Genomic DNA, 23864 nt, shown 5'->3' with positions numbered 1-23864 from the left:
GCTTAGTAACAGTAATAGCAAGCTAGACTTTCATCTTCCATTACAGTTCATCTTCTTGAAAGACAGAGATGATGAAACTGAAGTATATGCCTTATATATTTTTAAGGAAAAAAGTGGGTGTCTTGTTTTGCTACAGGATTAAGGCCATGGTTTGATATATTGATTATCTTGTACAATACTCTCCTGTGCATCATTTTACATTCAAATTTGTTAGTATATACAGGTTAAAGAGAAGTATGTTTCACAAAATATTTTATTTTGATATATGTATATATATATATATGTGAAAAAAACCTGTTCAAAAATACAGTTGCAACAAAACCATCTTCAAATATTGTTAGACATTGCTGGTGTTCACAAAGGGATGGGGCATAGACAGCACACAGTAAATCTGTAAGAACAAGATCTAGCAGAATTCCCTGATGTGTCTCCTGTTTTCTTGGGCTGACATTGTCACTCCTATGTCCTTAAAGCCAGGACCATAGACACCCCAACAAAAAGGCTTGAATATAAAAAATAAAACCAAAAACATAAACTGGGAATTCTGGTTAAAAGCTTAGCTCCCTGGGAGTTCCTAAATTAGATTATATTAAAGTGAGTATTAGCTTAAAGTTTTCTATTTCACTTTCACATTGAGAAATTGACATTTTTTCCCCCCTGTGTTATGGAGGGAATTATTGGGCTATATTTTCACTAGGGAGAGGAATTGCAGACAAAGCCAGATGTCCTCCCATAAAGATTAAAAGTAAAGTTTTTGTCCTATAATCAGTGATGCAAGGTTGAAAGTCTAGTATGACTTTCAAACAAATGGCAAGTTCCAGGGGTTTCAAAATGTATTTTTAGAAGAAACATATGCTAATCAAGTTATGCCCCACATAGTTCAAACAGCATGATTCACAAGGGAACTTCATTAGCCCTAAAGATGAATAGTGTTACAACTCCTGGGAGATCCAAAAAAATAGGTGATTAAAAAAAAAAAACAAAAAACAAACAACAACAACAACAATAACCAAAAAAAAAAATCAAAAAAAAATCTGCATTCTCCTAGTTTATCCCCATGGACTTCCAAAAGGATTGGGTTTTTTTTTTCTGTTCTTCCATTACTAATTTTTCTGTCACACAGAAGGTAGATTGCTATGTCAGAAAAGAGCAGCATTACTTTCCATTCTGCCTGGAATGGACAGACAGATCATTAATGCTGTGTAATAACAGGTTGAGTTTCTCCTGTCTTCAGCAAAACTGACAGGTGAGCAACTCATCATCCAAAGGAGACTAGACAGGTAGGCTCACAAAATGCCCCAAAACCATAAACCCAGCAGATTTACTAGAATAAAAGTAGTACAAATAAAATTAATTTGTAGGTAGTTTAGAATATTATGCCTTAATAAAATAATACCTGCTATCTCTGAACTATGATAGAGAAAAAAGTGAAAATATAGAATTTTAAGATTTCATAATCCATTGAAAAAGAGCAGTAATTGCCAATGTATGTGGTGCAGCATTTATTGTATTCTTTTTAGAACACAATTATGAATGAGATTTTAAATATTATTTCAGCTTTTTTTTCTTTCTGTATAAGAAGCTATTTTTAGAAAATGAAAATTAAATGTAAAGCAACAACAGGCAGAAAAATTTCAGCATTGTGCCAGACCTTGTACAGCCTGTGAATTTTTTCTTGAACAGAGGAGCCAAAGGGCAAAGCCACTGCTGACATCCTGCAGGCTTCATTTAAATCCTAAATCAGCCTCTCCTCTGCGACAGGAACAAATTCTGAGATACCAGAACAAACTCACTCCTGGAAAAGTTTCACAGAAGAGCCTCGGGGCTCTTGTGATATTTCATTCCTGCACCTGAACTGTGAGTAAGGACACATGAAAGCTGTTCAGGAATGGCTGGGAGCAGGATGAAGTCACTGTGCCTTTGCTGTCAGGGCAGGAGTCGAACTGGCTGACTGTCCATAATCCATTTACCTTCCAGAACTCACTAAGGCCAAGCTGGAGAGCATTAACATCTCCCTGCTTTCTCTAGCACAGCCCTGGGCCATAGCAGAGGGGATTTGATCTGAAGGCTCTTGCTGCCCTGAGAGGCCAGAGGAGCTGGTCCCTGGCAGCTTGCTGGGCTTTGGGCCAGCATCACCCAGTGAAGGAATGCTATGGCTGAAATCAGTTTGGCTTCTGGCAGCAAGAATTCAGCATCCACACATGGACCATTAGTCTCATTAATCCCATTCTCCTCAGCACTAACTGAAGAATTCCTCTATTCTCAGACAGTAAGGTAGCTTTTCTGTGTTTCTGTTAGGGAATTAGCAAGCACTTTCCCTTTAAAATAATTAGTAGGACCTACAAAGGATTTTAAGTTTCTGCATGGCTGCTTCTTCAAATGTATGTGGACATTTTCCATGAAAACAGTTTGCAGCTGGAACCCAAACTGAAATATTTTTCTAATGGCAGGCATTTCTCCTGTGGTTGTTTTCCAGTGCTCTGGAATTTGAATCTTTCCATTGATATTCAGCCTATATTAAATTTTGAATTTAGAGGAGAACAGCCATACTAATTCTTTTTTTCCCTTTTTATTTTTTTGGTAATCAAAAGATTGCAGAATAAACCCTGTACATTTTGCTTAGTAAGTGTAGAAAATGATGTTACACTGTCCATTGCTTGTTACCCAAGAGTTATCTTGTATCTTTAGATGTAGTTTTCTTGCCCAGTGACTCCAGATAACTTCTCCCTAACACACATTTTGACTAGCATTCCAAATATTTTGACTAGTATTTCAACTGGTTTTAGCATGTCTAGTTCCTACTGATCTTCATCTTTGTCAGCTCCTGAGTACCATTTCATACTAGTGTGGAAGTGTGTAGAAGTGCTTCAGTATTAAGTATTAAAAATAAATACTGCATGTTAGAGACCCAAAACTAAATGGACTTTGCAATAGTAAAATATACAAACACACTAAGTATTCTTATCCTTCAACTTGTTTTTTTTTTAATTTGGAGATAATTTTGATACATCACATTACTAAAAAATATCTCTTGGAAGAACAGTTACTAAAAGTGTAGAATTAAGAGAAGAAAATGTTTGCATTGAAACTTAAAAAGAGCTCATTAGGACAATAAAACTTATTGGTGAAATGCAACCACATTGCAGTATGTTAAAGCTCTATGGTTTGAAGAACTTTATCCAAGAATCAGGCTGTTTAGAAGAGCTAGAATTAGTGATCAGAAAATATCCTAAAACACACATACTTCTCAAAATTAAATTAATGAGCAAAAGCTACTCCATAACTAACTCCATAACTTCTAACCATCCATGTAGGGGATGAAAAAATTTAACAAAGCAGTAACCAGTGATTGTTTTGATTTTCCTTTTGGTAACATTAAACATTTTCTCACAGGATTATTTTCCTTATTATTGTTGTGCGACTGAAGATTTGTTTGGAAAATTTTGGACTAAAAGACTGTTGAAAAGTTAGCCCCATGAGCTGCTGATAACAGCAACTGCTGCTCTGTTTACTTGTGCACTGAAATAAAGGATGGAGTTTCCTGCTGTAGCTTATGTGAAGTCCAACCATTGTTAATCAAAGGAAGCTCCTTTCCCTGATATCTGGATTGAGATCTGATTGAAATATTCCAGAGTTACCAAGGCTGGACAGGGTTTTAACAACAGTCATTCTTGGCAGATTTCCTCGAGGGCTCCTGAAAATACCAATCTTCCAGGAGAAGAGTTTGCAAAGGCTGGAGAGCTCCCAGCTCACTCGGAGTGCTGCAGTTCCCTGGCTCTGTGCACTCCCCTGAGCCCACCAGCTCACACAGGAAAGCCAGAAAGCACCCAGGGGGCTGCACCCAGGCTGCTTTGTCCCATGGAAAAGGCCACATGTTCTCACATCTAGTCAATAGTAATAATTCATAATAACAACAACAACAATAATATATTCATGTGTTAAGAAATGTATGTATATAATATATACTATACACGCTATACATTATATATTAATATGTATATTTACACTAATTTTTCTAAAAGAGGTAGTATTGACTGTTTTTCTCCATATTTGTACAGACAATAAGCACCTTGTAACCCAGCATTAGGAAACTGCATGTGCTGCTTCTCACTCTTTTATACGTGAATGCCACAGGAAGGGCAAAACACTGACAGAGTGGTCTGAATTTAATCTACTGACTTTCCAGGAATTCTTCAGCTGTAACACAGCTGAAAACACAACCCTAAACCAGAATTTTTTTTTTCTTTTTGTTTTAATTATTGCAGTCAGAACCTGCATTTGTGATAATGATAACTCAAGGAAAACACAATTACATGACACTTTTTAAGTTGAGACTTCATACTTTAGGGAACAATAAAACTCTTACTTTCATGTCTAAGAAATACTGTATACAAAGTATACAGTATAAATATTCATATCAAACTGTAAAGTTAGGATGGTGTTTAACATCACTTTAGTCTTACTGTGAAATAATCAACTGTAAGAGCAATTTTAAGGTATTTATCAAGAAAAATAACTGTTAGACTATGGATTCACTTGGCCAATAACTGGAATAGTTATTGAACCATTTAAATGCATATTATCAATTCCTGGTTTATTTTAAATAACCTGCTAAAATTAATTTCATTTGGAAGCACATTTTTCTTGAGGTATAGATTTCTTACGGCTTCATCTTTTTCTTCCTTTTTTTCAGCTTTCTCTTTTCTCTTAGTATATCCACATTCATGATACTTTCATTTAATATATTCCTCTCCCTTTCAACCCTTTCAACTTCAGGCAATGCATTATAAGAGCAGAATATAACACCAAGGACTGGTGATATGCTGTGTTTATTGATATACACTAATGAGCTTTACTAATGTTTTTTAAAATTTAAAAAGAGACTAAGAAGCATATATTTATATATTTATATACACTAAACAGCATTTGAATAACTATCTTACAGGACATTTTAAAAACCCCAGACTTGCCAGGTAAATGAGCTGAATAAAGTCTGCAATAGACAGAAGCTTGGGGGCTCTGCAGGTGGAAAAGGGTTCAGTCTCTGAGGACATATAAACACATATAAATCCACCACCTTTACTCACTGGAGAATTTTAAACTTTCTTTATTTTCTTGCCTTAGTTTTCTACCCGCAGTACCTTTTTAACCTTTCCAATACAATGTTTCTAGGTTAGTTATATATTTGTTTTTCAGTCTGTATTCCTTTTTATTCCTGAGCAATAACCAAGATCAAACAAAATCCAGACTAAATATTTGTAACCTTTCTATGTAGTAAATTTTCAATACATCATTAAAATGTCTTCCTAATTTACAAATTTAAAGTGAAAAAATATTTTTAAAACTCAGATAACTAATAGAAACAATGTGGAGTGGTGGTTTGTTTTTTTTGTGTTTTTTTTTTTTTTTTTTTTTTTTTTTGGTTTTTTTTTGGTTTCTTTTTGTTTCTTTCCTTGTTTGTTTTTCCTGGGGTATTTTATTTTCCCTCACTGGAAAATATCTCTAATAAGGAACATGCTCAAACACATAATAAAATCTGAATGTATTTCACTTCCCATTGAGAGAAAAAGCAAAATTATGCAAAATTATGTTTCTGTTTTCACCTGAATGACACTACTTTGATGTTATCAGCACTCATCTTTGCAGTGTTATCCTGCTAAACCTGGGAGCTTCCAAAGGACAAGGACACTCTCTCTTGGCCTGTGTTTCCCAGCTCTGCCTGTCTGATGAGTCTGTATGTGCTTTATCATGTATAGATGGCTGCAAACTCTTTGGAAATGTAGGAAATGTGTCTCAAAACTTCTAGTCCTTGCTTCTTAGAGGTACATGTATTAAACTGGAGGCAGCTGGGTATGTAAGCACATAGTAGTTAGCCCAAACACTATTTCAGAGCCTGACTTCCATCAGTTTATCTCTCTAAATATCTTTCAGGATCTGGGCTTTGGAGACTTGAAATTTGTTTTGTTTCCTTACTTTCTTAAAAATCTCAATTAGGTACTACTGTGAAATCAAGTTTCCTGTCCTTCCAAGCAATAAATATTTTTAATAGAGTAACTTACTAGAGAATTTACATTAATTTCTACCTTTCTAAAATTCTAATATTAAATAAAATCTTTGAGTGATCTTTATGTGCCATGTTGGACCTTCCTTTTTTTTGAGAGAAGTGAATTCAAGAACTCTGGTTGGCTTCATTTGGTGCTGTGCATGTTATTGTACAGGTCAAAGGGAAGGTGTCTCCACAGCATCTATTTCAGAGCATGTATCCTCTGCCAATTATTATTGGCACTGCAATAAATGTCCTGCAAATTAATGGGACACTAAACACGAAATAGATTTCAATATATTTGCCTGCATTTGTGGTACTACATTTTGGTATGAATGGTGTTTCCTTATTGAGTTATTGTATAATATTGTATAATATTGTATAATACGGTATAATATTGTATAATATCGTATAATATTATATGATTAAAGATTTTAATTGAAAATTGCCATGAGAATTAATTGATTGTCTTTATCTGTTGCTTGGACAAACTTTCCTTAAAAGGTATAAGATGCATTTATGTTTCCTCCATACGTTCTTTCCATGAAGAATCATTTAATCAGAAGGCAGCATTATCCCTGCAAGATAAAAGTGTAAGGAAGGCAGGCCTCTTCCTATTCAGGATAAGATACATGCAGAATCACAGCAATATGAGAAAATCATGATGCCTGGGAAAAAGCTTCAGGGCAAAAAAGATGGGTGGAAAGAGGAGGGAGCAAAGAAATGAAGTGAGATGGCTCTAGGGTTTTGGTTTGGTTTTTTTTTTAACTACTCCATTTAATTCTACCACAGAGGCAAATAATGACTGAAAAGTCTTGCTGAAAATCTGCTGCTGTCTAAACACTGTTGGGAACAATGTTGAAAGGGAGCACTCTTGAATCCAAATAAGGCCCTTGTTGGGCAAGGGCCTAAAGTTGGGCAAATTTGGACCCAATACCTTATGAGGGGAGCTACTACATGGCTAGGAAAATAATTTGAAGCTTATTACAGAAAAAGAGAGCAATTGTTTGTGGGAATATGAAAGTACTGGCAATAATAAAAAAATCCTCAAAACAGAACAGAGAAAACAGTCCTTTAAAAAAGCTAGAAGGAAATTTACATATATTTAAAAAAAATATGTTGCAAATATCAGAAATCAGCTTTCCAGTTTAGACAAGGTAGGTAGTAATTTAATTTGTATTCTGAGAAACTAGAATAAGAAAATGAATTAACAATTTGTCCATTATAATTAGGTCAACTTAACATGGAAACAATTTCTTTTGGCAGGAAAGAATGAACCAATATTTTATTGAGAGCTCTGGAGAGGATTGAGTTCTGATTAATGAGAAACTGAGACACTCAACAAGCAGCAAAGGCTTTGGACCTAGTTATCATTATAATTACACCAATATGAATAAGAATAATATTTTTAATGCATTTTCCAGGGAGAAAGTCACATCACAAACAAGTCATTCAACCTTCAAGATCTACCTGGAAGAAGTCAGCAGAGAATAGTAAAGAAAATTACTTACACTTACAAATTATGCTACTTAGAAGAATCACTATGCAATTTAGAATAAAGACAGTTCATTATTTCCAAAGGGCAGCAGAGAAACTGAATTTCCTAGCAGGGAAAAAAAGCAAAAAAAAATATTAGATACTACTTACACTCTTTCCATGCTCACATAATATATCTCTCATGATTACCTTGATTATGACATGTTAACTTTCATAAATAATTATATCTCAGGTAAATATGTTAGATGGTGCTTGTATTGCTCTTTCTTTCTTTTTTTTTTTTTTTTTTTTAATTGGAAAGTTGCTAAACAGCCTGAAGTGATGTAGCTCAGGATGATTTTCTAAGTACTATAGCTAAACTCCATAGATACCACAGCTAGAGATCTCATAACTCTATTAAATAGAGGGAAAATTTCACTGTTATTATACATAGCCTGTGAGTTAGTTTGGGAAATATGATGTATAGAGGGGATTGTAGGGCTTTGAGCAATTTATCATCAAAAGGAGATTTCATCTTCATAATACATGAGACACACACAGCTCTTCCTTCATTGTTTTGAACTCTGTAAAAGTCTGGATGTCACAATTTATGACAGGTTGCCAATGCCTTTTTTTTTTCCCCAACCTCATCAGTTATTTTCTTCACATTTGTTTTTTTCTGTGAGGTCTTGTATCCTGGCCATATTGCCAAAGGCTACTAGACAGTAACATGCCCTGCATAAGAATTTCAAAAGCATTGCACTCCATAGGAGAACATGAAAGAGTCCTTCATGTTCTTTGGAATAATAAATGAAAACAAAGGAAAAGATCATGTTCCTCTCTCCCATGCTACTTTGAGCACATGCTCAAAATGCTTACAAACTAAAATACTGCTATGCAGAGCAGCCACAACAAAGAGCTGTAGAGGAACATTTAGAGAAATGATGCAGAAACATCAGTTTATCAATTTTCTTCATTTTCCATGAGCTTGGAAGTCCAGCCCCTCTGACCACATTATTCAATGAATAATTTCAAGGAACAAGTTTACAGATTTCATTGGATGCATTCATAAAACGGAAGCAAAAGTAGTAAATGCAAATAATATATTCATGTTCATAGTAACTCGAAGCACATTCTCATTTTTAATTGCTGTCCAATCCACAAAAGCACTTTAAGCATGTGCTAACTTGATTACTGTATGAAAGTTTAAAAATTAATGGTCTCATTGGGGTTTTTAACATTGACTTCAAAGGGAACCGTATTAGAATTCACACAGATTTGGCTAGTGGTGCTGCTTGTTATTAAAAACCTTCTTTCATGTTGCATAAAACTTTGCCAGATTTTAACCATTTAGGCTGAAATTCCATATGCTTATTAGCTGCCTCAGGCTGAATTCTTCTGGAAAAATCCAAACAAATCTATTTAGCTCTTTTCAAGAACGAGGACTGAAGGGTGGGATGGGTAAACCCTGGAATGTGAATGGGACTGGGAATGTCTGGAAAACTCAGACTGTCAGTGGCCAAAACACACTTGGAAGGAAAAGCTGAGAGAGAGAATCAAGAAATGTGTGTCCTGAAAAAAGGACAAGCCTGAGGAGCTGGAGATAAATGTTATGGGCAGGACAATATGACAGGTACAAGGAACCATGTGTGGGAAAGAGAGAAGCTGGGATATGAGGACGGAGTATAATGGTGGAACAGCCTGTGCTTTCACAGCACCACCTTCTCTGGAGGTTGGAGCAGAGCCCTGAGCTCCATAAACTCCTCTTGTGGGCAAATGGCCATAAAAGCCACTAGCAAAATTTCTCATTCTTTTCTATGACTTGCCCATGAAGAGATTTCATTAGCTTTGGTAAGTTTATAACCTGTTTCTTATTCCATTGGTTTAAATAAGGGATATAAATATTTCAACTTGAGTGACCCATACCTGTATCAATGGGAAACCACATCATAGAACTCATTTCCTCCAATTTCTTCTTCAAAAAATTTTCACTGATATCCTGACTCCCTTGATAAAAAGAATGCTATTTCTCCTGTGAAATACCAGATTTAGTGGCAGATCTTGGAAACTGTTCCTTTTTGACCATGTGAGTCCTGCTGCCACCTAAACTCTTTCTGGTAAGGAATAGGAATTGTATGCTAATGAGAGACCAGAAAAAAAAAAATACAAGAGACTTTTTGCAAACTAAGCAGGAAAACTCAGGAAAAGAACTGAAATTTTAGATAGCAGCCCAGATTATTCTTAGAAGTTCTGACAAGACTTTGAAGAAAAGCATGTATTATTTACTTGCTTCCAGCTTGCATGCCTTCTTCCCTATCATAGAAGGTGTGGAAGACTGCAGAGAAAAGCAGAATGAGGAACAACAGCAAGGAGATGGGAGCACAAACCACAATTAAAGATCAGAGAATGGATGCCCCTAAGAAAATGGAAGGAGAAACACCTAGTGACCAGCAGGGACAATGTCATTTACTGCATGACTGACTGGCAGATAGCCAGGACCTGTCTTTAGGGACATAGTGGACAAGCAAGTGTGGCTTTTTTCTACTCGTTTTCTCATTCTTTTTAACTGCACTTAATGTCTAATCCAAAATTAGCTGCAGATTTGATGGAGTTGCTTTGATAGATTTGATTTGGTTAGGATTTTTATTTTTTTTTTACTTTAAGAACCTTGGGTTGCTCGCCATAAGCAAATGGTCTACGCCATTGGCTGAAAGAAAAGAAAATCTGGGGTTCTGACATGATGAAATAGATGTTTCAAGAGCAGTTAGTGATCTTGCATTCCTTGACTGCTAAGCAGAGATTCCATAGAGGGAAGCTTGACATGCCTTCTGTGTTTCTGACAAACAGCACCAACCCATGTGGTCCCTGTGCTGTGCATCACGCGTGGTTGCAGTGCTGGAGCTGCATTGATTCCCTCCCCCTCCAGCTGCACCATTCTTGCTCCTGACACCCTAATGTCTGAGACTCAGTGAAGTGTAAATTAAGTCACTGGAGGGCAGGATTTTGGGCTTGTACCTGGTATCATTGACCCTGTATCATTGTGGGCTGTATATTACTATGAGTCAAGTGCTGAGCTTGTGTTTAACATGCCATACTAATGAAAATATTTCACCTTAAGGTCATTCTGCTTCAGCTTTCCTTCTTCCAAGAGTGACTTTTACAAAGAAATTTGTAAGTTTTCGTGAATCTTATGTGTGATTTCATGGATGCTTCCCACAATGAAAGGAAAGGGAATGAATAAGTTTTCTAATTGTCTGCATAGTATGCAATGCATAAAGCAGGCAGCTACACAGGGAAGAGTAGAGAATAATACCTGAAACAGGAGTACATTATGTAGTAAGAACTTTACCTGCACTGCATAAAGGAAGGTCCTGCTGAAAAATAGCATGTTAATGTGATTGGTGCCTGCATATTACAATGGAAGAAGTCAAAGGAAGTGAATTCATTGTGTGAAAGGAAACTAACCCTAGTATGCTTAATTTTTTTGGTAAAATTACATGGTTTGAGTAGTTTATTTTAAAATAAAAAAGTATGCTTCTATAATCTTCATGCAGATTTAACACAAATATGAAAAAAAATAGGAAACTACATAAATAGACCAAATGTTAATTATTGGAGAACTGTTTTTATTATCTGATTTGAAAATTTACAAATCTTCTTTCATATACAGCAACTGCACACTGACAAAGCAAAAAGACAGCACTGTATTTTTTTCCATATGAATGTTATAAATTATCATTTAACATAGGTTTGTTGTTAAAAATTGATAAAATAATTTTACTATTAAAAAAAATTTAAAAGAAAGTTTTATCTTTGAAATGCTGGATTATTTTACAAGTAACTGTTTGCTATTTTATATAATCCCAAAAATCGTTAAAAAGCTGTTGTTCTACTTGCCATTTACTGCATTTTCTGGATTAGATGGAAGAAAATCTTTCTGAAAGAAGGCAGAGTTAAGAACCTCTGGTCCTAGCAGTAACTAATATTGAGGATCTTTTCATTCACCTGAATGGGTAGAGACTAGAAGACTCTTCTAGAACTAAGTGTTCTTATTAAAAATCCCAATTCTCCCACTGTCTGAATGACTAAGTGATCCTGGCCAATCCCATTTTCTTCTGCCTAGCTCTATCTAGGAAATAGTAATACTAACACATTCCATACATTGTTATAAGGTCTCAAGATGAAAACCATTAGAAGAGCTAGGCTTTCCTAAAAGCTGTCACTGAAATGGGCAGATGCAATTAAAATGCTGCTGTGTGCTATGAAATTCAGATATTCTCATTTTTACCTATTTTTTCCTTATTCATCCTCCCCAGTACACCCAGTATATGATTTTTGCATGTCTAAAACCATGCTTATGAATCTATCCCACACTCCTTGGTCCAATTGCCTCCCCAGTATGTACTTGCAAAAAATCTCAGCCCCCCCAGCAGGCACTTGAGCATGGATTTTCTGTTCAGGTAGCATATAAGAAGGGAAATTTCCAGAACATATCCCTAGTCACATCTTAATAGACCCAGGTCACAGTCACAAGTGTCAGTGACACTGAGGTTAGCACCTTTCTCTCTTGCTTTTGATTTGAAAATGTTTCAAGGCATGATCCTATGTTGATAAAAAATGCCATGAGAACTTCTATATTTTGAAGCAATGGCAGATTCTGTGCCATTTGTTGCCACAGCAGGAAACTCCTGACCATGCCCCATATGATGCATCATAAGGCAGAAAATTTAAAGTAAATCCTACGTGCTCTTCCTACCTCAGTACCCACAGCTCCTTTTCAGCATAGAATTAAACAGGGCTGAAAATACAGTGGAGAGGCTGTTGCATAACCCCTGTGCTCTTGGCAAAACCTCTGCTATTGTGTTTGGAGAGCGACAGCTGGTAAACACTGAGAATTTTTGTGCAATAGAAACTTCCCTGTGAGGAAGCAACAACTGGCTGTGAATCTGAGGGTTATTTTTTTCCATATGTAATCAATACTCAAAGCTCAGCTTACCTGAGGTCTGTGATCAGCCTGGAGCAAGTACAAGTTCCCACAAAAGTGAACCAGATCAGAGAGGGATTCTTCTTCCTGGGCATTGGCACTGCCAGCCACATTACACAGCTTTTCACCCTCTTGTGAGCTGAGAGAGCCCTTTTCTCCCTTTTCTCCCTTCCTCTCCCACATCCTAATGCTAGCAAGAGAGTATGGAGGGATTTTCAGTACTGCAACTCCCTTTACCTTTATTAAGTTTTCTTTTGTGGTACAAAATCCATTCTCAAAGAGTCTAAAGGAGACCTGCTCTGTTGCATGTCTGGATTGCAACTGACCCAGATTTTGTAATGTGAAACATTGTACAGTACCTTCTTATTAAAAAATTTCCTTCTGTGGGTTAAGATCAGTCTAAAGTGAGTAGCAACTGAGATGATTAGGCAGACTTTGGGTATTTTTCAGTATCTTGCCATTTTTTCTTCTCACCTGTGTGAAATGTTGTTTTCTTAGAAATCTGCATTGCCATAACTAGTTATTCCTGCATCAGTTTTCTCCCTAGCACATTCTTCCTTTGATGTATTTATAAAATACCTTATGCTCCTTAATTCTTTCCTGACAGAAATAGTTTGCTACAAATTGCTTCACTGTCAATGTTCCTGCAAAATTTTACACTTCTAAGTCACATGCAAATTTTCTAAGATTTATTAAAAAACCTCCACCAGCCTATGAAAAGAGAAAAAGCTTAATACTAGGAAAAAAAAAAAAAAAAAAGAAAAAAAAGGGGGGAGGGGGGAAGCTACCAGAATTTTCCATTTTTAGATAAAGATCCATAGCATAGGCCTGAAAATTACACAATTTCATAAATTACTCGTTCTGGACTACTTGCATCCTAAACTGGGAGAGCATTATGTTGCATCCTATATAAACACAAGATACTTTCACACAGAATAGCAGAAAAATTGGTTCTTGTAGCCTCATATAGCATTTCATAATTACCATATTTGCTGTATCAGCCTTGAAATTGCCTGAACATTCAAAATAATCTTTGCTCAAATTTCAGTCCTGCCTATTTTAGAACTAAGTATACCAAGTTCCCTGCCAGTTACATGAAGTTAAATCATGTTTCCACACTGACAATTTTTTTCTATGTCTCATGGCTTTTGCAGACTTCATAGTACAATTTCTAAATACATCTAGGCTTTGAGAGACTATCAAGCAGAAATCCTAGTTCTTCTTTTGGTCTTTACTTATTTTTTCCCAAGAATATTGTATCATTTGCCAAGTTAGGTAAGGAGAAGTGTATTTAAATAGTGAGAAAAGTCATGCAACTCTGTATGAAATAGCTATTCTGTAAGTAATAAACTGAGCTTAAATTGCAGATGTTCTTCTTTCACATGTTATTTGTTTCTCAGCATGGGTGTGTATATTCAGAGATCCACAGTTCTGCAGGAAAGCAGACTGTTTTCAAATAAGTTTATTTAATAAAAGGCTATTTGAAAAATTACTTTCCAAAGGGTGCTATCAAAAAAGCACAATTGAACCAATAATCTAACAATTTTGTTGTATAGCAAATGATCCAATTTTCATTACAATTGATGGAGTGCAGCAATTAGAGGACGTCTCATATGGGACAATGTGAATTTTATTAGCTGATGTCTTTGCTGAAACTAAAGCAGAAAAATTCACAGGAGCATTTCTACTTATTGTGATCTCACACTTTAGATGAGATCCTTCATCTTACTTTTGTCAATCAGAGTAAACACAATTATACTGAACTTTCAGAGATTGAACTGTCATTGTATGGAGTCCTTTTTGTGTTAAAACCTGAACAATCCATGATGAATTGCAGTTCAATGCACCTGAACCTGCCATCACAATGAAGTTCTGTAGATAATTTAAAGATGGATAGACTCTGGTAACACCTGATTTTTGAGCTCAAAAAAGTGATACTTCTATGAAAAAATTTTGTTTTGTTTTGCTTTCCTTTGACTCTTCCAATACAGATATTAGAAGTATCAGTAGATAAGACAAAGAAAGTGAGATCAGGTATTGATAGTAAAATGAGTTCCAGTTAAGTAACTGCTGGTGAAATAATATTCACAAAATTCTTTGCAAACCATGGGTGAGGAATACCATGTAGGAGGGAATATTTCTGTTAAAATAAATTCAGAGAGATCAATCCTTCTAAATCTTTTCCTTTTACTGGCTAATGTGCATTGCCCACAGTCCCATCAAGTATCTTAAGGCACAATTTTGGGGCTGTTAAAATTTCATGCTTTGGTGACTGGAGGCTGTCAAACACCCCAGATTTCTCATCCTATATTACTTTTTCAAGTTTTTTATCATACCCAGGTATTTAGTCAGATATCTTTTATGTGTTCTGTTTTGCCACTTTTCTTACTCAAGGATAAGTTTTCACATGCTATTCTTCTGAGAAATACCTTAGATCCTTTTCCAGCCATGGCCAGTGTCTGATGTGAGGGACTTGAAAGGAAGAAGGGACAGAAAGATTCTCTTCCTACAGTTTTCTGGGGTGGGGTCATCTGAAGAACTTGTTGTGTATAAACTGCTGGAAACATTCTGAAAAATATGAAAAACTCATTTTCCCTTGCATACACAAGGTTCCTTTTCTCTGTGCAAGCCTAAGAGAGCAGATCAATACTTTGTGATATAAAAGGGTATAAAAGGATATATGCCAATACTGTAACAGTCTGTTATCATGTTTTTGACATTTGCCACAAGTACATGCAATGTACCTCTTATTCCATAATCATGCAAACAACTTCTGAGAATTTACTAAGCTATGTAACTGGAAGTGCAGGTCAAACATAATTGCAGCATTTCTGTTCGTGTGCTTCATGGCTAAAAGTGAATGTATAAAGGAAAAAATGCAAAATCATCTTTGCAGCTACAATTTTATAGGAATAAATTAAAGCAACTTGACCATGATTACACAAAAAAAAAAAGTTTAAATAGACTGAATCAGGTCAGATTTTAATCCTAATAAATAAAACCAAGATTTATTTTTAGAATTTTGTGTACTACACTCTCATGCAGCAGAACTGTCCCAAATCTAAACAGAAATAGTGAATGGAGAATTAAAAAATAAAGTTGCACTAGTTTGAAAATTTACAATTAATTCTAGAAAGGATAAAGTGTAAAGCTAAAAGCTAAAGCAGAATATAGAATTAATAGCTTTTGGCTTTGGTATTTGCCTTCTCTATCATTTGCACTGGCTCAGAAAAGAGGCAGAAATTGCTTCCCTTCTCTTATCTCATATGGTAAATTATTTTCCCTTTGCATTCATCCATTCTCCCCATCTCCTTTTCTGTTTTTAGAGTGTTGCACACAGAATGCTCCCACTCTCTGAGGCCTGTGTAGTGTCACAATTTTAGCAAGAGGAAGCAGAAAAGATTTACTGCGTGTCAGGACTTTGATAGTCTAGTTCCCTAGGACCTTTTTTCTTCTCTCCCTCTCTTAAAATGCTCCATGATGTGAGACAGAACAGCAAAAACTGGATAGGAGGGAATGCCTTGACACTAGTAGCATGATAGATTCATGCCTAGTTCTATTTATTCCCTGGCTCTGACAGAAACTTCACAACTTTGAGTGACTCAGTCATCCTGAACTTAGTTTCTTGTGTGTAAGAAGACACCATTTCTTTGTCTGCATAGACAATCCTTGCACAGGCAGGTAAATATCTACATGGCTTGGCATGAGTGATGCACACTGCGGAGGTGGAGGCAATATTTCTTTCAACTGCCTGAAGAGAAAGTACTAGAGAACTCACAGTTTGCTTTTTTTGTGTTTATGAAATTTTTGGTTAGGTCCTGTCCATGAACAAGTCTGGGGATGTAATAATTCCAAATAGACAGAAATGCCCTATGTTCTTGGAAACAATGGTGCTTTACTGTAAGGAAAACATTTCAGGTTGGTGTTTCAGTCCTCCTCTTTCCCTTCATCATTTGTTTTTTGAGCAGCTGTAAATTTTAAGGACAGATTTTAAGACACCAGGATCATCTGGTTTGATCTTTGCCTAACACAGGCCATAAAATTTCACCAATAATTCCTGTAGTGGAACATATCATCTTCCCTTAAATTGTAAGTGAATACTGTCAAGCCCAATAACTTGTGGTTTACTAGAGCATAAAAACATCCTGTCTCAATTTAAGGAATCCTGGAGATGATGAATTTCCTTCTTCCTTGGTAATGGATGATTACTGTCACTGCAAAACAGTTGTTTCTAATTACTGTTCTGAACCAAAATCAAATACAGGGCTGCCATATGATACTGGTGAGTAGGGCCTGAGAGTTTGTCACACCCACAACAAGGAATAAAATATTCTGCTTTCTATCTCTGCATATGTCCTTTGTCTGCTGGCCTTTTATAATTATGTTTTAAGGGTTTTATACTATGGTTGGATCCAGTTCAACCTTTACTTTACTTTTATCCTGTTCAATGCTAAACCTCACTTAAATTCATTCCTTTCTCAAGCCTCACCAAAGTGGTCCCAGATAACAGAAAAGAGAAGGCAGGAATTATCTGGCATGTCATGGGATGTAACAGACAGTGCACTGTGTGATGATGGTGCTTTTTACTCACAGAAGATTATGTGTTAGGAGAAAAACTATGGTAGCACAAGGCAGATATCTGCCTTGTGAGCCAAGCATCTGCCAAGCATAAACTCACTGACTTCTGTGTAAATCACACTGGGACTTCAACTTCCAGGCACAACAGGTCATTTCTGAGCCTGCCTGACTGAATCAGACACAGAGGATCACGGAGCAGCACTGTCTCAACACGGTGGATTCCAGAAATACTAGTGTTGTAGCAGGGAAACCTCAAACTGAAAAACACACATCCAAATGCAACAATCACAACAAGTCCATTCCCAATGTATTTCCATACTCTTTTGACTCTTAAAATAGAAAGGAACAAATCCCCTAACCTCTCCCTCAATGAAATCCTACAGATAGGGTTTCTTTATTCTCTTTATGAGTTGGTGATTCTCCATTTTCGTTGTTAATCTATCTGTACTTGGCAAAATCATGTATTTGCCTTAGAAACAGATGTTTTAAAGCACTGCTACAAAGTCTATCTCAATAGTGTGGTAGCTGCATTAACAAACCAAGGTATCTAAAGCTGTGTGCACTGATGAGGGACAAAATGCAATTTTCGCAGAGTTGAAGTCTAAACAGAAGAAAAACCAAATATTAAATTAACAAAGTATATATTGAAAACAAATGGTAAGATTATTACTTAGCAACATAAATACTAGTTAATATGTAGTGTATAAACCCCCATATTCTGTTTTATAAAATAAAATGGAAGTAAAGTAGCTAATGCTATAAAATTGTGGAAAATTAACAGGGAATCACAACTAGCTGTTGTGTTTTCATGCAGAAATATTGGAATATTGATCTACTCTTAAAAAACAGATGAAAATATTTCCTTCTTTTAGTCCACTGAATTTACTTTTAGCACAAATGTGAACTACTGGTATCACTATTTCAGTGTATGAAGGAGTGCAATGCTTACTGAGGAATTTACAGCAATGAAACAGTTACACAAGCACAGGACTTGGCTTTTCTCTAAATGCCTGTGCTGCATAGCTCAAATATTGACTTAACTACAAACACCCTCAGCCTGTAATTTTAGACATCAAAACCAAATATATGAAATATGTCTTGGAAAAGAACACTGAAAACAGCAATAGTACGTAAGTGACTATTCTGTACAGAAAGGAATAATAATATTTTTAAAGAACACTTGAGCTAAAATTCATTTAGATAATTTTGCTCTTTCAAAAAAACAGAAATGGAAACCAACTCAAAATCTGCCTGCTAATGCTAAGTCCTTCCCAGAGAAAGGGGGAACAGAATTTTTTGCATAGTAAAATAATCATCCAGATGGCAAAAACAACCCACCCTGAAAATAGTAAATGTTAAGATGAAGGCTATGTTTCTTGAGGTTATCATCAGTAACAGTTTCATAACAACTCTCACAAGGTCTCAGCTGTAAGGGTACCAAAACTGTTTCTTGAACTTTGGCCAAACTGTATTGCTAATCTATTATTCTAGAAATGTGTGACTGCAATGCAGTCCTGGGTTTATGATTGACCTGGCCCTGTTTGACATGAAAATACCAGAAAGATATAGCAGTTCACTTGTTTGTTTTTTTTTTCCTAATAGAACTCCTCTGCTTTCAGAATTCATTATTACATAAATATAGATAATGTTGGAAATATTTTAATGATATTCCTATGTTATATAAAATCATCCTCTGATTCACATTGTTTTTTTCATACATAAAGGACAGCAAAAGTAAGGCAAATTTACTATATAAAAACTATTAAAAGCCTAATCACCTTAGTGAACTGAGATTTAAGAAGTAACCTCCTTCTCCAAGATAGTATGTACATCTATTTTGTGAACATTTGAGCAAAATAAAATATGAAGCTATTTAATCTAGAGTTTAAAACAAACGCATGAACTCAGAAATAAGAACTTGAAATATATCTGTTCTGAAGCAAAATAAGAATGTATATAACATGAAAGAGTGTGACACTTGATGTTGGAAGACATTATTAATAAAATCTGACCTGACCACTGAATAAGTAAAAAAATTGCAGACATGAACATAATGAAGTGCTGTGTGGAGCTGAAAATAGACAAGATGGGCAATTATTTAAGGTAATTTATGGAGAAAAATCAAATCAGAATGGGAAAAATGGGCAAATAAGGTTTACATTCATATAACCAGTGGCAATTTGCAAAAGAATTTAAATTACCAAGTGCATTTTTCTGTCTCTATAACTGATACAAAAGGAGTCCACATTACTTCTAGGTCATGAATGACAAAAGCTCCATAAATCAGAAGACCCCTCCCTGTGCCTTGCAAAACTTCTGAATACAGATAGAAAGGTATTAACAACTACTTCCTCATAATAAATAACTTCCTAAACAATTATCTCCCCCTATAATCTGTAACAGAGTTTCTGGCAGGCATTATTCCTAGGAATGTGCTGATGAAGAGCTCAGTTACTTTTGGTTCTCGTATACTCCAATTTTTTTTGCATTGTGGAACAGATTTACATTGTGGAACAATCATAGCAAGTGACTGCATGACTTTCTCCATAGTTAATATGATATGATTTATCCAGCCTCAATACTCCTTAGGATTACACTGAATTTATGGATTAAACTGGACTTCTTGTACCTGCTAAGCTTTTTATTTTATATTAACTGCATCCTAGCAATACAATGACTGTATTGTTCTCAACGAAATAATTCCCCTCTACCCATAATATTATCTCCTGAAAAATGGATGTTGAGGAATGGATTGATCACAAGTTTTCAAATATTTTAAAATTTCAACCAGCAAGCTAGTAGAGCATAACATACATATAGCTATTGCATAAACAAAAACCTGCATTTGCATGTCGAAAGATTACATTTTCCCACCCTTATGTGGATCCAGCCAATAAGAACAGCAAATTCAAATTCCTTGTAATATTTTTGAAAATTTTGAAATTTTTTTCATATGCTTTGAATAAATAGTTGATTCAAATCCCCTTAAATTCCAGATGAATTGTAGAAAACTGACTGGAATACTAGTCAGATCTTTTAACCTGAAAAATATATGTAGAAAAAATGTAAGCTTATTATTCATAATTCAACAAAAGCAATACACTACTCATACATAAGTAGCTAGAGGTTCTTGTGAAGGCTTCTTGAACTGAATCTGGAGGTTTGTAAAATATATGCAAAGCTCCCATTGAAATTAGTGACTGGATTCCAGTTGGACTTGATCTGCCAGCAATGCAAGGCAGCTACAAATATAATTTCAGAAAATCAGTCTGTAATCATCTGTCTGAAATGCTATATTTGATGTAAGGCATATATTCTATAAATTAGAATCTTTTAAGTATTAGGAAGAAAATCTTGATGTTTGTACTTTAAACACTGTCAATCTTCTCTTTGGAACATAATAATTTCAATAATGGACAGTTTTGTTTGAGATTTTGACATAGTATAATATATTCTGTATTGCTTATTAAGTTAAAAAAAAAGCAAACAACAGCAAACCTCAGAATGAGATTATTGCACATTACAAAATACTATATCACAAAGGCAGTATAATATTAACCCCCCTTATACCCATTTCGAATCCTTTCAGGAGAAATTAATGGGTTTAATATATGGGAAAATCATTCTATTATAGACATTGAAAATTTAGTAATATTTGTTTTGAGCTGTGTTTTTGTTGTCAGATAGAGCCCTGAGAAAGACAGCAATTTCTTTTTGGAAGTTATAAAAGGCAAAATAGTGTAGATGTCTTTTAAATGACATAGTAAAATACCCAGAAGGATAAACACTAAAGTTCTAGGAAAAGAAAAATTCTCTGTGTGGAATAATCTTGAGCACGCCACTGTTGGAAAAATAAAGTCATTTATGTTCAGTGTAATTAAACTAGTGAGACAGGATAAGATGATCTAAGGTAAGTTTAGAGAAAAAAGTCCTTTGGATTAGAGACTTCTGTTCTAAGATAGAAATAGAAATTATATGACTTTGAAATACTTATTTATTACATTACATTTGTTTATATCCTTACACAGTTGGAAATATGCAGAAAATAATTATTCTGAGCAGGTAGAGGAATGTAAACCTATCTTAGCAGTCTAAAGTTGAGAGTTGAAGTTCTAAACTGTGAATTTCAATCTGTCAATATGAAACAATTGAATCTGTGTTAGTAATAAGTATGTCTGTATGAATGTATAGAACACAAGTCAGCCAGTAGAACAACTGCTGAATGCACAGTCTGAAGACAAATATATAGTCTATAAGTTTGAAGTGATAAAAGCTCTTAGGGAGTGCTCACTTTTGTAGGAAAAAAAGACAATAATTTTATAATTATATGGTAGCTTTTATGAACATAAATGGATAGTAAATAGTGCAAATTTCTATATGACTGAATGATAATTATGTTTTATATTTGGAATAGTCATCAAGGAACTGAAGCAGGTAATTAAATTGGCTCACCTGCTTTCATCAAATTTGTTAAAGTATATAATAAAGTCAGAAACATGAATTTGGGGTATACACTGTTCTCTGGAAATTGCTGAAATTATATTGTTTATAAATATATATATGTGAGACTATTCGTGTATGTAGAAACATTGTGTTAGGCAAGTCTATTCATTCCAGCAGTGCTAGCCCAGATGACAGTCATTTAAAGTCTCTGCCTAGGTTTATGTGAGGAACTAGCTTACCCCACCCCAAACCAGCCATAATACAGGCTGAGCCTGGCACCTTTCACCACAATATTCCTAATTCAGAGGAAAAGCAGGAGCACTGTGACCAGGGCAGATAAATGGGGTGTAGCACAGTGGTGTGTGTGTTAAGGACATTTCCTTGAAGGAAGAGCATTCCATTGGCTGTGTGGAGAGACTTGAAGTCCACAAAACCCAGCAAATGGGCACCCTCCTGTAACCTCTGCACAGACCAAGGGCACACCTGACCCCTAAGGCTGTGCTGTGGCTGGAAGGGCTGCACCATCTACCTGGTGGTGGCAATGCTGCCCTCAGACAGAGCTGCTGAAAGGAGAGGCTGCTTTGCACATCTCAGACTTTAATTGCCTTGACCCTTCTGCTGGGTTGGGGACTGGCAGCAGACATGCCTGCAGAAGCTGTACCCAAGTGGGGAACTGTTGTTTCACCAGTGATACAGCCTGGAGTGCTCTGAGTATTAATCAAGAGGGATTACAGAGCTCTGGGAATGGTGGGAAGGGAACCTGGAATACAGGCACTTTTCTCATCATCCTCCCAGTCAGAGGGCAAGGGTTTGAAAGGGATGGTCAAATGTGGTGAACCAACAATGCCAGAGGACTGATGCCCCAGCCAGGGCTCAGCTACTTATGGGACCATGGGACCAGCTTTGAGAAAACTGGTCTACTGAGGGCTGGTGGGCAGCATTTGTCAGAGATGTGGAAGATCACCTTTGGTCATAGGCTTGCCAAACTGGTGAAGAGAGCTTCAAAATAAAGTTCTGAGGGAGAGGAACCTCAACCCACTTCACCCTTACCAGTTTGATACCAGTGCCAGCAAGAGATGCCCAGAGCCTGGAAAGGGATCACAGGTCAGGCAGGAGAGCAGCACAAAGGAATTCCAAAATAATCTTTATCTAGAGCTCAACTTAGATGCCTATATGGAAGTGCATGCAGTGTGGGAAATAACAGGAGCTAGATTTTGTGCTATTATCTTATTGGCACCACAAAGATGTGGTGGGATGGCTCTTAAGACTGGAACATTGGAATGGAATGATACAGGCTCTTTAGGAAGGACTGGCAGAGGACACAAGGAGGGGATGCTGTGCTCCATGGCAGTGACCAGCTGGAGTGCATGGAGCTCTGACTGCCTGGGGACAGATAAGTTGACCAAGAGACGCCAAGCTCTGTGGTGAGGTGCACATGCTGGAGGGAAGGAATGACATCCAGAAGGGCCTTGACAGACTGGAGAGCTGGGCCCATGTGAATCCCATCAAGCTGAGCCAGGCCAAGTGTGGAAGGTCCTGCATCCAAGCCAGACCAAACCCAAGCACAAATACAGGCTGGGCAGAGGTCAAGGCTAGCTGTGGAAAGAAGGACTTGGTGGGGGTGGTGGATGAGAAGCTCAACTTGGCCTGGCAACAGGCAGCTGTAGCCCAGAAAGCCAACCACATCCTGCTGCATCAAAAAGGAGGTGACCAGCAGGTAGAGGGAGGAGATTTTCCTCCTCTGCTCTTGTGAGACCCTCACTTGGTGTGCAGCATCCAGCTGTGGGCTGAAGGCAGGCTGAGAGTTGGGGCTGTTCATCCTGGGGAAGAGAAGGCTCTGGGGAGACCCTATGGCACCTTCCAGTACCGAATGGGAGCCTACAGAGAACTGCAGAGGGACTTGTTACATGGGCATGTAACAGGGTAAGGGGGTATGGATTCAAACTGTAAGAAGGTAGATTTACATTAGATATTAGGAAAAAATTCTTTACTGTGATAGCATTGAGACACTGGAATAGGTTGCCCAGAGAACCTATGGACACCCCATCTCTGTAAATGTTGGATGCAACCTTTGTGCTACCTGATGTAATGAAAGACATCCCTACTCATGGCAGGGGGTTGAAAAAGATTATCTTTAAGGCCCCTTCCAGCCCAAATAATTTTATGATTCTATGAAATAACCACCTTTCTGATTTTCGTTTCACTTTACTTTGAAATGTCACATTTCCACTCCCTGGGTAGAATTTGTCTCTCCTCTTAAGTAGGACTTACTTGATCTGCTTTTCTGTCAGCAAGTGTTTCATAGTTCATGTAAAATTTTATAAAATAAAACTAAATTTG

The sequence above is a fragment of the Oenanthe melanoleuca genome, chromosome 1A (genome assembly GCF_029582105.1).
Source record: "Oenanthe melanoleuca isolate GR-GAL-2019-014 chromosome 1A, OMel1.0, whole genome shotgun sequence".
Taxonomy (NCBI): domain Eukaryota; kingdom Metazoa; phylum Chordata; class Aves; order Passeriformes; family Muscicapidae; genus Oenanthe; species Oenanthe melanoleuca.
This window is presented reverse-complemented; position numbering follows the sequence as displayed.